The sequence below is a fragment of the Oryctolagus cuniculus genome, chromosome 15, assembly GCF_964237555.1.
Source record: "Oryctolagus cuniculus chromosome 15, mOryCun1.1, whole genome shotgun sequence".
NCBI classification, from domain to species: Eukaryota; Metazoa; Chordata; class Mammalia; order Lagomorpha; family Leporidae; genus Oryctolagus; species Oryctolagus cuniculus.
In genome coordinates, this window is record NC_091446.1 from 72,831,366 (window position 1) to 72,845,159 (window position 13,794).

At 37.0% G+C, this 13,794-nt stretch overlaps 1 protein-coding gene and 1 non-coding gene across 9 annotated transcripts in view; both read left to right on the forward strand.

The window, feature by feature from the left end:
* Positions 1 to 13,794, forward strand: part of NRG3 (neuregulin 3) — a 1,153,291-nt gene that overhangs the window by 453,736 nt on the left and 685,761 nt on the right. The window lies entirely within an intron of this gene.
* Positions 9,394 to 9,557, forward strand: LOC127487447 (U1 spliceosomal RNA). Its single transcript, XR_007914272.1, has one exon. It is a non-coding gene; the product is annotated as a U1 spliceosomal RNA (small nuclear RNA).

Consider the following 13,794-nt stretch of genomic DNA (forward strand, 5'->3'; position numbering starts at 1 on the left):
TCAATATGTAAATCATGAGTGTACTTCAAAGGTTTTTTAAAAAAATAGAATTAAAGATAAGCTTATGGCAGAATTATGTATAGATTTTTGTAAAAGAAACCATTTCCCATGAACTCTTATTGAAGATTCCATGCATGCAAAGAAATCTGAAAACTCAGCAGTTAAACACTCACTAAAAAATGGACTACAGATATAGAGAGAATTCACCAAATAGGGTAAGTAGAGGGGGAATAGCACGTGAAAGTGTTCAAATTTATTAACCCATTAGGGGAATTAAAATTAAAACCACAATTAGCTTTTACTATACATCTATTAAAGTGGCCATTAAAAAAAGGAACAGGAAAAGTAAGTAGAGCCAACATGAAATGTTAATAGGATGCAGAGAATTTGCATACCAGAAACATTGCTGGAGGGCATATAAAATGGTACAGTGACTGGAAGAGTTTCCCAATTTCATGTGCAAATTCTGTATGTATTCAGTTGCATTATTGGCCATTTACCCTACAAAAAATGAACATCTATTTTTCTGTGTGATTGTTCGTACCAACTATGTTCAGAACAATGTATCTGTCTATCAACAGTTAAATAAACACACTGTGCCATATCTATACAGTGGAATAAATGAAAAATTGATATGTCCAACAACTTATATATATGTAGAGGGAATATTATTGAACTTAAAAAAGGCAATCCCACAAAGTTAAGTACTTCATGATATCTTTTGTCGTATTTTTGGAGTGACCAAAATATAGAAATGAAAAATATGTGATTTCCAGTGCTTAAGGAATGGTTGAGGATGGGAGCACCATGGGTGTGGCGATGGAAGGTTCTACAACATGAAGGTATTAATGTCAGTATCCTGGCTGTGATTTTGTGCCATAGTTTTGCAAAATGTTACCATCAAGGGAAACTGGGTAGAGCTGTATGAGCTTACTGCATTATTTTATAAACTGCTTGTCAGTGGACAATCATCTCAAATGAACAAGTCTAATTAAAATAGGACATGCTCAGGCTGACTTGCCCCAAGTGGTGGAGTTGGAAGCATACCAGGGGATTCCAATTCAATCCCATCGAGGTGGCATGTACCAATGCCATCTCACTGTTCCAGGTGATCAGTTTCAGTTCACAGTTGGTCATGGTGAAGGGACTGGGAGTCAAAGGGAGCACATAGACAAGTCTAGTACCTGCTAACGCTAACTGATGGAGTAAATAAAGGGGAGAGTGATCCAACATGGGAAGTGAGATACTCAGCAGACTCATAGAATGGCAGATGTCCTAAATAGCACTCTGGCCTCAGAATCAGCCCTAAAGGCATTCGGAGCTGGCTGAAAAGCTCATGAGAGTATTTCAGGCATGGAAAGCCAAGACACTCTGGCAAAAGATCTCTGCGAGTGAGATCCCAGTGGAAAGAACAGGTCATCAAAGAAGGAGGTACCTTTCTCTGAAGGGAGGAGAGAACCTCCACTTTGACTATGACCTTGTCTAAACAAGATAAGAGTCGGAGAACTCAGAGGGCTTCCATAGCCTTGAAACTCATGACTGGAGCATAGGGAGATTACTGATGCCATAGACAGGAGTGTCAATTTGTTAAGTCAACAACAGGAGTCACTGTGCACTTACTCCTCATGTAGGATCTCTATCCTTAATGTGCTGTACATTGAGATTTAATGCTATAACGAGTACTCAAACAATATATTTCACTTTGTGTTTCTATGGGGGTGCAAACTGTTGAAATCCTTACTTAATGCATACTAAACTGATCCTCTGTAAAAAAAAAAAAAAAAAAAAAAGAAATTATCAATTCCCAACTTGACTCTCACTGGGATTAAACATGACAATAGGTCTGCTCTGATTTCATCATCATTTAAAAAAAATCATCTATTATTTTTCACTTTATGTTTCTGTGTGGGAGCAAACTGCTGAAATCCATACTTAATGTATACTAAGCTGATCTTCTGTATATTAAGATAATCAAAAATGAATCTTGATGTGAATGGAAGGGGAGAGGGAGTGGGAAAGGGGAGGGTTGTGGGTGGGAGGGACGGTATGGGGGGGAAGCCATTGTAATCCATAAGTCGTACTTTGGAAAATTATATGCATTAAATAAAAGTTTAAAAAAAAATAGGACAGTATAATACAATACATGTGTGAGACTTTGGCCCCTGTGAGTGCTCGCTTGGTTCCCCCTGACAATCTTTTCAGCACAAGCTGGGCTCTTCAGCCTCTATCCCAGTTTGTCTCACACAGAGCTGAATTTTTTTGAGTCACAAAGATCTGTATTTAGCTGGCAACCCAAACATTTGGCAGACACTGCAAGAATGACATCAGTACTGCCGATATTTATCAAAAAGCATATTTGATATCAGCAGTATTTAGAAAAAAAAGTTGCTTAAAGGCCATGATTCTAAAACTCACCTCTAGAGCAAGCCTGGAGTGGAGAGAATTGAGTGCCTGAGTTCGATTGGTGCCGCCACATAATTGTGGTTACAGGACTGTCCTTCGGTGATCTTTATGGAGGTATCTTCCATTAGTCTAAGAACTGTAAGCTTTCTTTGAGACATTACATTTCCTATGAACATTGCAATTACATGACAGACTTTCTCCTTCCGTTTGCTGAAATGTTAGAGAGAAATTTGGGCCACTCTTTCTAGATCAGTATGATAGAATACTTGATGTGTATCTGCATCAGCCACTTAATTTGTCAGGATTACATATGCCTGTCCTGGAAGCACACTGAGAAATTAGAGAACAAGTATTCTACTTCTGGACTTTCTCTGGGCCTCCTTCAGCCTTGTCTTCATCAGGCATAGTTTGGTAAACTTGTTTCTTTTCTTTCTGTATCTCTGCTTCTGCTCTCCTCATCGTCCTCTGATGGATAGGCCAGTTTGATTTTGCTTCCATGGACTTGGCCTTTAAAAATATTAATATATAATCATTCTGCATATTTATGGGGTACATTGTGATAGTTAAACATATGCATATAGCATGTGCTGATCAAATCAGGGTAATTAGCATTTGTGTTTCCTTAGTGTTTCTTTATGTTTGGTGACTTTGGGCTCTTCTATGTCTTCATAAAATATAAACATGTTATTTTGAACTGTATTCACCCCACAGAGACATAGAAAAACTCAAACTCATTATTTTCATTTAACTGTATCTTAGTGCCCTTTATCCAGCCTTTCTCCATCTATCTTTCCCCTCTACCCTTCCCAGCCTCCAGTAATTGCTATCTTATGTTCAGATCAACATCTCTCCCCTCCCACATATCGGGGAGAATATGCAGTATTTGTCTTTCTGTATCTGGTTTATTTCACTTAACACAATGTCCTACAGTTCTGTCCACTTTGGTTGCAGATGACAGGATTTTATTTTTCTTTGCAGCTGCATAATGTTCCATTAGGTATATATATACCACATTTTCACATCTCTTCATCTGTTGGGGAATATCTTGGTTGTTCTTTATCTTGGCTACTAAGAGTAGTGCTGCACTAAACATGGGAATGCAAGTATTTGTTTCATATGCTGATTTCATTTCCTTCAGATATCTTCCCACAAGCGGAGTAACTGGGTCATTCTTCTGGCCTACGTCTTGCTTCTCTTAACACCACTGCTATACTCTCCCTTGTTCCAAAGAATTCATCCAAAAATAGAAATGACACCAAGGCTCTGAACATAATTTAATTTTTCTGTATCATAATTTAATTTTAGCCTTAGTCTGCTCTGATGGAAACCACCCTTTGAAAACTTCCCTCCCTGCTGAACTCAGCTTATATCTCAAACCTTCTTCAAAATGGCCAATTTATTTAAAACTTAAATAAAATTGAATTTGAATTAATCCAAGGTGAATAAAATGTTTTAATATTTAAAAAATATTGAGCCTACCATTTCCAAGGTTACTAGGAAATATTAGATAATTCTTATGAAGTTATATAATATTGATGGAGTCTGTATGTGTTTTTGCAGGCTTGAGTGTTAAACAGACATGCATATGATACATCCTGTGGCATTCTTGAAGAAATAATCTCTCTGTTGTCATTTATAAAGATGATGCAAATTGTGCCAGTTTAAAAAATGACATCTGTATTTTATGCCTGCTAAGCCCTAGGTTCCTGCTCGACCATATATTTTTCCTGAAATTGAAGTTTCCATAATTCTTTTTGTGTGTGTGTGAGTTTAGCAAAATTTTATTTAAGAATTAAAGAGACAGAAACTCCTATACTTGAAAGATAGTGGCGGGGGGAGGTCTTAATAGGAACTGTTAGCTGAGTCTGAATTCACAATGGGCTTTTTATGGACAAGAGTGTAGGTCCCTCATTTCTTCTTCCCTCCTCCCTCTTCTGGCAAAGTGTGGGTGTCGCATGTCTGGATATGGAATTCCCCTAAACAAATCCCTCCAGATGCTACTGGACATCAAGGTTCTTATCTATTGGAGAAGCAAATGATGCCTTCCCTCTCAGTGATTAGAACCTTGTTGGGCTACTGCATCACTCCTTCAAGTCAATGAATTCCTTTTGATAAAGGACGGGCAAGGGTAAATTGGGCTAGGGAGATAGACAAGAAGCTGGGTCCTGCTTTCAGGACTTCTTTCCTCATTCATTGCACATAAATTTATTTTCTTTAAAAATTTTCATTTTCTTCAGCCCTTCTTACACATATATGCTAACGTCTGCCTACCTGCATTAGCCTTCCTCCCTCAAGAGAAGGAACCCATAGTCTTATGTGGATGTATGAAGATCTCAATTTCTGTATCTCCTTCAAGCTGATCTACAGGCCTAGAGGCTTTTATGGATATTCTCTTGCTATCTGTCCTGTGGTATTTGAGGGTAGCCTTGGAAGATACTGTCTTATGCAGTCCGGAGGACTAGTCATATCATCTGGGGGATAGGCTGGAAATTCTGCCTCATAACCATCTGGAATTGGACAGCTTTTCTTCTTTTAGAGACAAAATGAATGAGGGCATGGAAGACTCATGGTATAAAGAGAAGCAAAGAGTATAGAAGCCATAGGGCAAAGTAAGGACAATAGCCAGAATATCAATGATCAGATATTGGGCCAAAAATTTCAGTCTTATTCAGCCTAGTCTTGGCATTGTCTGGCCTTGTCCAAGGAAATGTGAGCAAGGTTTTGTACCTGTCTACTTTGACCAAAACATGTTTGAGACATGGCACTGTCACCATCTGGGCAGCATTTAGCATTGTTATATTTTCCTACTTACTTGTATTGCTGTGATGTCCACACTTGGAATGTCAGAATTCATCATGTGTAAATTCCGATGTTTCACATACTTGGGGACTGTGAATATTTGAGATTAACAGCTACAGACAAAACAATAGCAATAATGGTTCTATGTCTTCCCTTCTTTTGACAGTTTATGAACATGATAAGTTCATAGCCATGATTTATTAAAAAAAGATACATATATAAATAGCTAATGAATTTAAATTACTATGCAAATAAGCCAAGGAGCCTGAAATGAAGTTTGGACGATGGAATTTCAACATGGGATTCATGTGCTATCCACTGACTAGTGTTAAAAAAAAGTGTTGCTATGTTCAACCTGTTAATGACTAATGCTAAATCTTAAACTCTTTAAATATAGGAGACTTTGGTCTATTTTGTTTCACTAAGATTATGACTAATAATTTCTAAGCTTGAGAGTCAAACTAATATGATGTTGATTGTCAACAGTTCAATTTCAAAACAGAAATCAATGTGACTGGTTTCACTTAAAAATGTAGATGGTACTCTGTGGAGAAGAATAAAGATTGACGACTGTGCTATAACAGAATTGGTCGGTTGCCGACTATAAACTTCATTTAAGAGTGACAGATAAATTGTAGGAGGATGAACAATGAGCTTAGTGTTAAAATCTCTACCTATGTGACCTCAGAGAAGCCTGTTTTTTACACATCGAGGGTAGGTTTTTATAAGAGGTCTTATGAAGTTCTGAGTAAACTAGAGAAGAGTTATAAACAAATTTCACCAATAGGACTTAGGGATTGTCACCGTCATGCTATCTTCTACACTCTAAACATGCATCATTGGTACCCGCTACCTAGTACCAGTACCTCAGTACCATTATAGTTGGGACCAAGCCTCTGGCGCAGGAACCTTTGAGAGAGCCACTCAAACCATATCCAAATTCTAGCAATGGTTTGATGCTTAGTTGGTAAGCTGTAGCTACCAGATCTATTTCTAAATTATCTTTAAGTAAGGTTTTTGAATGTTGATACTCATTTTTATTGGTGGATGAAATGCTTGTAACTATATTAACAGTTTTTAAAGTCTAATGAGCGTATAAGTTCATTTACAGTTATAATACATTAAGTACTTACAATTTTGCTCAACTTCCCAGCTTTTTACTCCTGTCTACCCTTGTTATTTTAGTCTGAGATTATGATCTATTAAGAAGAAATATATGGCCAGCACCACGGCTCAATAGGCTAATCCTCCACCTAGTGGTGCCAGCACCCCGGGTTCTAGTCCTGGTGGGGGCGCCGGATTCTGTCCCCGTTGCCCCTCTTCCAGGCCAGCTCTCTGCTGTGGCCAGGGAGTGCAGTGGAGGCTGGCCCAAGTGCTTGGGCCTTGCACCCCATGGGAGACCAGGAGAAGCACCTGGCTGCCGGCTTCGGGTCAGCGCGATGCGCCGGCCACAGTGCGCCAGCCGCGGCAGCCATTGGAGGGTGAACCAATGGCAAAGGAAGACCTTTCTCTCTGTCTCTCTCTCTCTCTCACTGTCCACTCTGCCTATCAAAAAAATAAAATAAAAAAAGAAGAAACATAAAGAGAAAATCTCAAGTTTGTATTTAACTTTTGATGCTCTCGCTGTTTATCAGGCTTTACAAAAGCGTGATAAACCTGGCTACTCCAAATCTCTGCTTGTGCCCTTTAAATTCTGTTGCTGAAATTCTTTTCTCTTTCCTTTAGATACAGCAATATCACAGAGGAATTCTCAGTGTGGACAGAATGCCCTGTCGAATTAGAGTAGCAAGGAAAACTCTAAGGATATTGCGTATTAGAAGTTAAAGAAAATCTGTCTTTACTTTAGCTTCTGAATGTTCTTGAGGAGGTGATTCAGAGAGAGTGAGGGAAGTGTAGATTCCATTTTCTCATATAAAGTGACCCCTTGGGATAGGAGTGGCCTTATATAACAAAGGGCTATACCTTCAAGGATGCTCTGCAGATGGCTACCCAGCATGGGCTGGACACCATCTACTCAAAGTTGCCCTGCAGAGTGTTGATAGAGAGGGAGGCTTTGTTAGTTCTCTGAGTCTTCAGATAAGCTGAGATCCAGTGTTGTGCCATGTGGTCTATGTACTCCTGTGGAGACTGGGTTTCCAACAATAGGCTAGTTTCTAAATAAAGCACCTGACAAAAACTCAAGAATCTGCAGCCTAGTGAGAGTTAACAAGAGGTTGAGTCAAGAGGATAAGAGTGCTGATATTCCCTAGGATCCTAATCATCAGAATAACGACTGATGCTTATTGAATGCTGTTCTAAGCACCTTATGTTTACCTTAAAACATCATGCCTCTTTTTGTTAAATGTTAGTTTGTGGTGAAACAGAATAGCCAAATTAATGATGGGTGAGACTAATGATGAATATATGACATCTGATATCATTCTTTTTACTTTTGTGTGTTTGCAGATGCCATATTCAAAAGTTTTAAAATCAATATGTAAATTATTAAGATAATTTTCATATGTATCATCAACTGAATACAGAAAAAGTATTTTCATCATACTCTTTTCATAACATTCATGCCTCTAGGTATAAGTGAGAGAAGGAGGAAGAGATGCATCTGGTACAGCTACAAGGCACATAACAACTTTGTTTTGACCTATTTACTGCCTACACATTGTGATCTGGACTAGGAGGAATGGAAAAATGGTACAGAATTCCTACTCATGGAAACTCACAGACTAACATGTAGTTCCCTTCTGGGGTCTCTTACTTTCCCATTGGGTTGATTATAAAATGTTTGGGCTTTGAATCAGCCCTACCAGATAGGAGCCAGATAGACTTTAACTTAAGAAAAATTTTAAAAATTATTTTTTCAGTTATTTGAAAATTTAAGATGTGTATAAAATATATCTCAGAACAATTAACCTTCATATCACATTTCATCAGTATGCAATATTTGTGTCGTGTTTCAACAGTGATATGTCATACTTGTTGAAATCAAGAATGGTGATTCTGAAAAACATTGCAAAACAATTTTCTAATATGTTTCCTTGCCAATCTAGCCCTGGCACCATCATATTCAGCGTGAGTTGCCAACTGGCTGAATAATTATGCATTTGTCCCTTTGTAATTTAAAAGTATTTAAGGCATTTCCATATATTTAAAATATTCTCGATTCTATTTGATGAAGTCATGTATTCTTTGAAAAAATATGGAGTGTCCTGTGCCAGGTACTACTGGAGACATGGAACTTAAAGCAAGGGGCAAGACAGCACGGCTCTCAGACATTTCTCATTGACAGTTTTGAATGGGCTTCCTGCTAGTATGCAATTCATCACTATCTAAATGGACTGTTTACTAATTGTATTCTATTCTAAAAAAGGCAACTTAAAATGCCTCACTACAATTCTATCACATTTTAAAATTTTCTACATTTAGTTTTTATTTTTAGTATTAATTCTTTATACCTGTTTGTGTATGCATATTTACACATACATGGGAACTGCAAAAGCTTCATGGATAATGGAATTAATGTATTAGTTTATTTGGGTGCAAAACTTTTGGGAATCCATACATATGTTTATATAACAAATGTTGTTTTCTACAGACTTTTAGAAGATTCCTCATATGTGTATTTCAAGTTTTCTTGAATGCAAAATAAGTCTATCTTTTCCATCAACTTAATGCAGTCCCTGTGTGTGTGTGTGTGTGTGTGTGTGTGTGTAAATGGTTGCCTTTGTTTTTAATAATGGAGCACTTGATCCTGACTAGTACTACTAATACTACTTTGTCTGACACTGGTATTGTTATACATACTACTAATATTAATTTTGGTTTTGGTTTTTGGCCTGTTATCTCGTTGTTCAGCCCTTTATTTTCAGCTACTGACAATCACTGTATTAATTTTTTTTTGTTTTATTTTATAAATAACAAATGGTTTGCGTTTATCCTATATGAGGAACTATCTTTTAATGTGAAAATTGACTTCAGTTACTTGTAGGATGACAATATCTGTAGTTTATTTTTTCTATGCTGGTTTATTTTGATTTTTACCTTTTATTTCTTTTGCTGTTGTTGTTCTTTTCTATTTTTAAAAATTCGGTCAAATTCTTATTTGCTTGCTTTTCCCAACTGATTCTTCATTTCTGCTTTGCGATATGATGCAAGGTTAGATCTACAGGAGAAAAATCCCATGTTAAACGCTACATGGCACTTAGCTGGCAGGGGAGATAGGATGATCACCGACGTGGTCTTCCCAGGGCGAGGCTCATCCACTGTACTCTGGATGTGCCGACCCCTGTGAGTTCCCCAGATGCGGGAAACTCAACAGCATAGTTTGTGGTAGTGAGGGACTGCGTTCATACTCTCCCCTGGCCAGGAAGAATAATATTACTAATTGATACTTTTCCTATAACCTATGTTTATTTTTACTAGTATCACTTGTATCAAAGGTAGAAAAATGTTATTCCAAGAGAATTCATACCACACATGCAGTTGTATATTCTCATTTACATTAAAATCACTTAAAAATAAAAACTCCCTTTCTAAATCCCACTAGCCTCATTTCAGTTTATCAGTAGTTGTTTGTGACTAATGGCAACCATATTGGATAAAGCAGATTTGGAGACTATTTCTGTCATCACAGGAAATTTTGTTGGATAACCATAGTGTACTATGATAAGCTTTATATGTCACATATACATGTAATCATATAGATGATATATATAATAAATACACCTGTATCTTTTATCATTTAATAAATGTGTGTGATAATTGTTAGTGTGTTAAACATTAAAGATTAGTATTTAAGTTTAATTTCCTACTACAAACATAAAAGAGCAATAGAGTTGCACCCCACACACAAGTTAAAATAACATCAGAGACTTAAGTGAGAGATTATTTAGCAATAAATCATTTTATTTAAAGCAGGATGACCCTGAGGAGCTTCCTGCAAACAAACTACCTAGGTTTCAATTTCACAATGACAAGATTTCGAATATGTTTAAAACTGACAAGACAAGACCTTGGCCCCAACCTGCCCAATGTGTATAGACTTAATATCCTTAAGAGATCTGACTTGTAAATAGTCTGCAGCTTTTGCCAGTATTTCAATAATGGGTTGTAATGGTTGACTTAATGTAATGTGTTCTCAAAGCACCTGTGTCAACAGTCTTTTTCTCTTTTTTAAGATTATTCATTAGCTGTTCAATGAAACATGTGGTCTTCAGGTTCAACCACAGTTTTATCTCAGGTTATTAAATAAGGTGAAGACTGGACATTTTATTTCACCTTTCTGGCATTAATAATCAAATTCACATCTCTTAACCATTAGACTGGAATATGATGTGTTGTATATTTTCTTCCCCCAAGATACCATCAAGTTCCCCCTTCCCAGCCTAGTAAGATGTCTTAGAATAGGTTGGATGCTCCTTTCCTGCCTCTCACTCAAGCTACCAAGGTAAATCAGTACTTGTGCCACACAAAATATTTTCAGGTGACCCTGTCTTTGTATGCTGCTAAGAAAAAAGCTCACATATTTCTAGAAAGCCTCTCCTTATTCATCTACGTATTACTGAGTGTGTGTAACACACATTCACAGAAGAATCTAGAAGCTACCACTGTTCCCTCTTACCCTCTCATCTGAATCTGAATTTATTTGGGGACTTTTATCACTACTTAAAAATCACCATCATATGGGATCTATGACTCAAATAACTTTTTAAGTAATATTCTTTGTAAAAGTAGAAGTCTTCAGTAGGAGATGGATATAAATGTACTTAGTCCTTCCTTTATCTAGGTTATTTTAGATTTTGCTGTAACAAACATTGGCAGCAATGAATAACACTGCTATTTCTTGTGTAGGAAAATTTGTCTAGGGTATATTTTCATAAGTAGCATTGTGGCATCAGATTCTGTATATTTATATTTTGCTATATAGTACCTAGTTGTATTTCAAGGATTTCTATCAATCTAACAACCTGCAGAGAGCCAGGCATTTGGTGCAGTGGTTAAGAGAGTATTTGAGACCACTTCATTGATATCCTAGTGCCTAGGTTCAAGTTTTAGCACTGTTCTTGAATCTGGCTTCCTGCTAGCATGCACTTTGGGGAGCAGCAGTGATGGGCTCCGAGTGGTTGAGCTCTGCTGTTTACATGTACTGGTTTCTGGCTTTGACCTGGCAAGGCACCATGTACTGCAGGCATTTGGGGAGTGAAATAGCATTGAGAGATCTCTCACTGCCTCTCTGGATGCCTTGTCTGTCTCTTTTTCACATAAATAAAACCTTAACTCCCACTAGGAAAATTTGAAAATGGCTGTCTTTCATTGATTTTGTAATTTCTGATTTTTTCTCATTTTTAGCCAGTTTGATAGGTGAAAACTTGCATCACTGTGCACTTCAAACTTATTTATTTATTTTGAGTGTGACTGAGCTCTTTTTATATGGTTAGGAGTCATTTGCAATGACAGTTTCATAATTATCTATTTCTTTGCCCATATCTTCTGTTTGTCATCTTCTTGTTGTACAGGAGTCATTTACCTATTAGGAAGATGAGCTTTTATAAATAAAAATTTTTACTATTTGAAAAATAATTTTTTATTATTTGAAAAATAATAATAATTTATAAAAGAACTTATTTTTAGCTATCCTTTGCCTTAATTTTTGGTACAGTTTTTTTTTCTTCTCTTAACACTTAAAATATTTTTATAGGTTTTCATTGAATTTATCTTTAATTTTTTTTCTTCTGGACTTTCTGGACTTTTGTTTGTACTGTTGTGAATAGGTGAAATTTTGCTATTTCTAGCTCATATGGCTATTGGCAGAATTCAATTCCTTTGTTGCTGAAGACCCCGCTTTCTTATGGGCTGTCAGTTGGAGCTACACTGAGTTCCAGATATCCTTGTTTCTTAACTTCTCTCTTTCCATTACCTTAAAGTCAACTGATTAATGACCTTAATCACATTCAAAATAATGCCCTCACCTATATCAGGCCAATTTAACCATAGATTCCATTCTATCATATTAAAAGTCTGTCCCTACACTCAAAGCAGGGAGATATGTAGCTAATTTTAGAGATTATCTTAACATTTTAGCTATTATACATCCCCTTGAATTTTATAATTTGATTTTCTGTTTTGCATGAGTATTAATTTATCAGTTTCTTTTTTTAAACTTTTATTTAATAAGTATAAATTTCCAAAGTACAGCTTTTGGATTACAGTGGCTCCCCCCCCCCATAACTTCCCTCCCACCCGCATTCCTCCCATCTCTCCTGCTCCCTCTCCCATCCCATTCACATCAAGATTCATTTTCAATTATCATTATATACAGAATATCAATTTAGCATATATTAAGTAAAGATTTCCACAGTCTGCACCCACACATAAACACAAAGTGTAAAATACTGTTTCAGTACTAGTTATAGCATTGATTCACATAGTACAACACATTAAGGAGAGAGATCCTACATGGGGAGTAAGTGCACAGTGACTCCTGTTGTTGATTTAACAATTGACACTCTTGTTATGGCGTCAGTAAACACCCTAGGCTCTTGTCGTGAGCTGCCAAGGCTATGGAAGCCTTTTGAGTTTGCCAACCCTGATCTTATTTAGACAAGGTCATAGTCAAAGTGTAAGTTCTCTCCTCCCTTCAGAGAAAGGTACCTCCTTCTTTGATGGCCCGTTCTTTCCTCTGGGATCACTCACAGAGATCTTTCATTTAGTTTGTTTTTTTTTTTTTTTTTTTTTTTTTTTTTTTTTTTTTTTTTTTTTTGCCACAGTGTCTTGGCTTTCCATGCCTGAAATACTCTCATGGGCTCTTCAGCCAGATCCGAATGCTTTAAGGGCTGATTCTGAGGCCAGAGTGCTGTTTAGGACATCTGCCATTGTATGAGTCTGCTGTGTATCCTGCTTCCCATGTTGGATCATTCTCTCATTTTTAATACTATCAGTTAGTAATAGCAGACACTAGTCTTGTTTATGTGATCCCTTTGACTCTTAATGCTATCATTATGATCCATTATGAACTGAAACTGATCACTTGGACTAGTGAGATGGCATTGGTACATGCCACCTTGATGGGATCGAATTGGAATCCCCAGGCATGTTTCTAACTCCACCATTTGGGGCGAGTCAGCTTGAGCATGTCCCAAATTGTACATCTCCTCCCTCTCTTATTCCCACTCTTATATTTAACAGGGATCAGTTTTCAGTTAAATTTCAACACCGAAGAATAATTGTGTGTTAATTAAAGAGTTCAACCAATAGTATTAAATAGAACAAAAATAATACTAAAAGGGATGAGGTATTAAGTTGTTCCTCGACAGTCAGGACAAGGACTGATCAAGTCACTGTTTCTCATAGTGTCCATTTCACTTCAACAGGTTTCCTTTTTGGTGCTCAGTTAGTTGTCACTGATCAGGGAGAACATATGATATTTGTCCCTTTGGGACTGGCTTATTTCACTCAGCATGATGTTTTCCCGATTCCTCCATTTCTTTGTAAATTACCAGATTTCATTTTTTTGACTGCTGTATAGTATTCTATAGAGTACAAGTCCCATAATTTCTTTATCTAGTCTTCTGTGATGGGCATTTAGGTTGATTCCAGGTC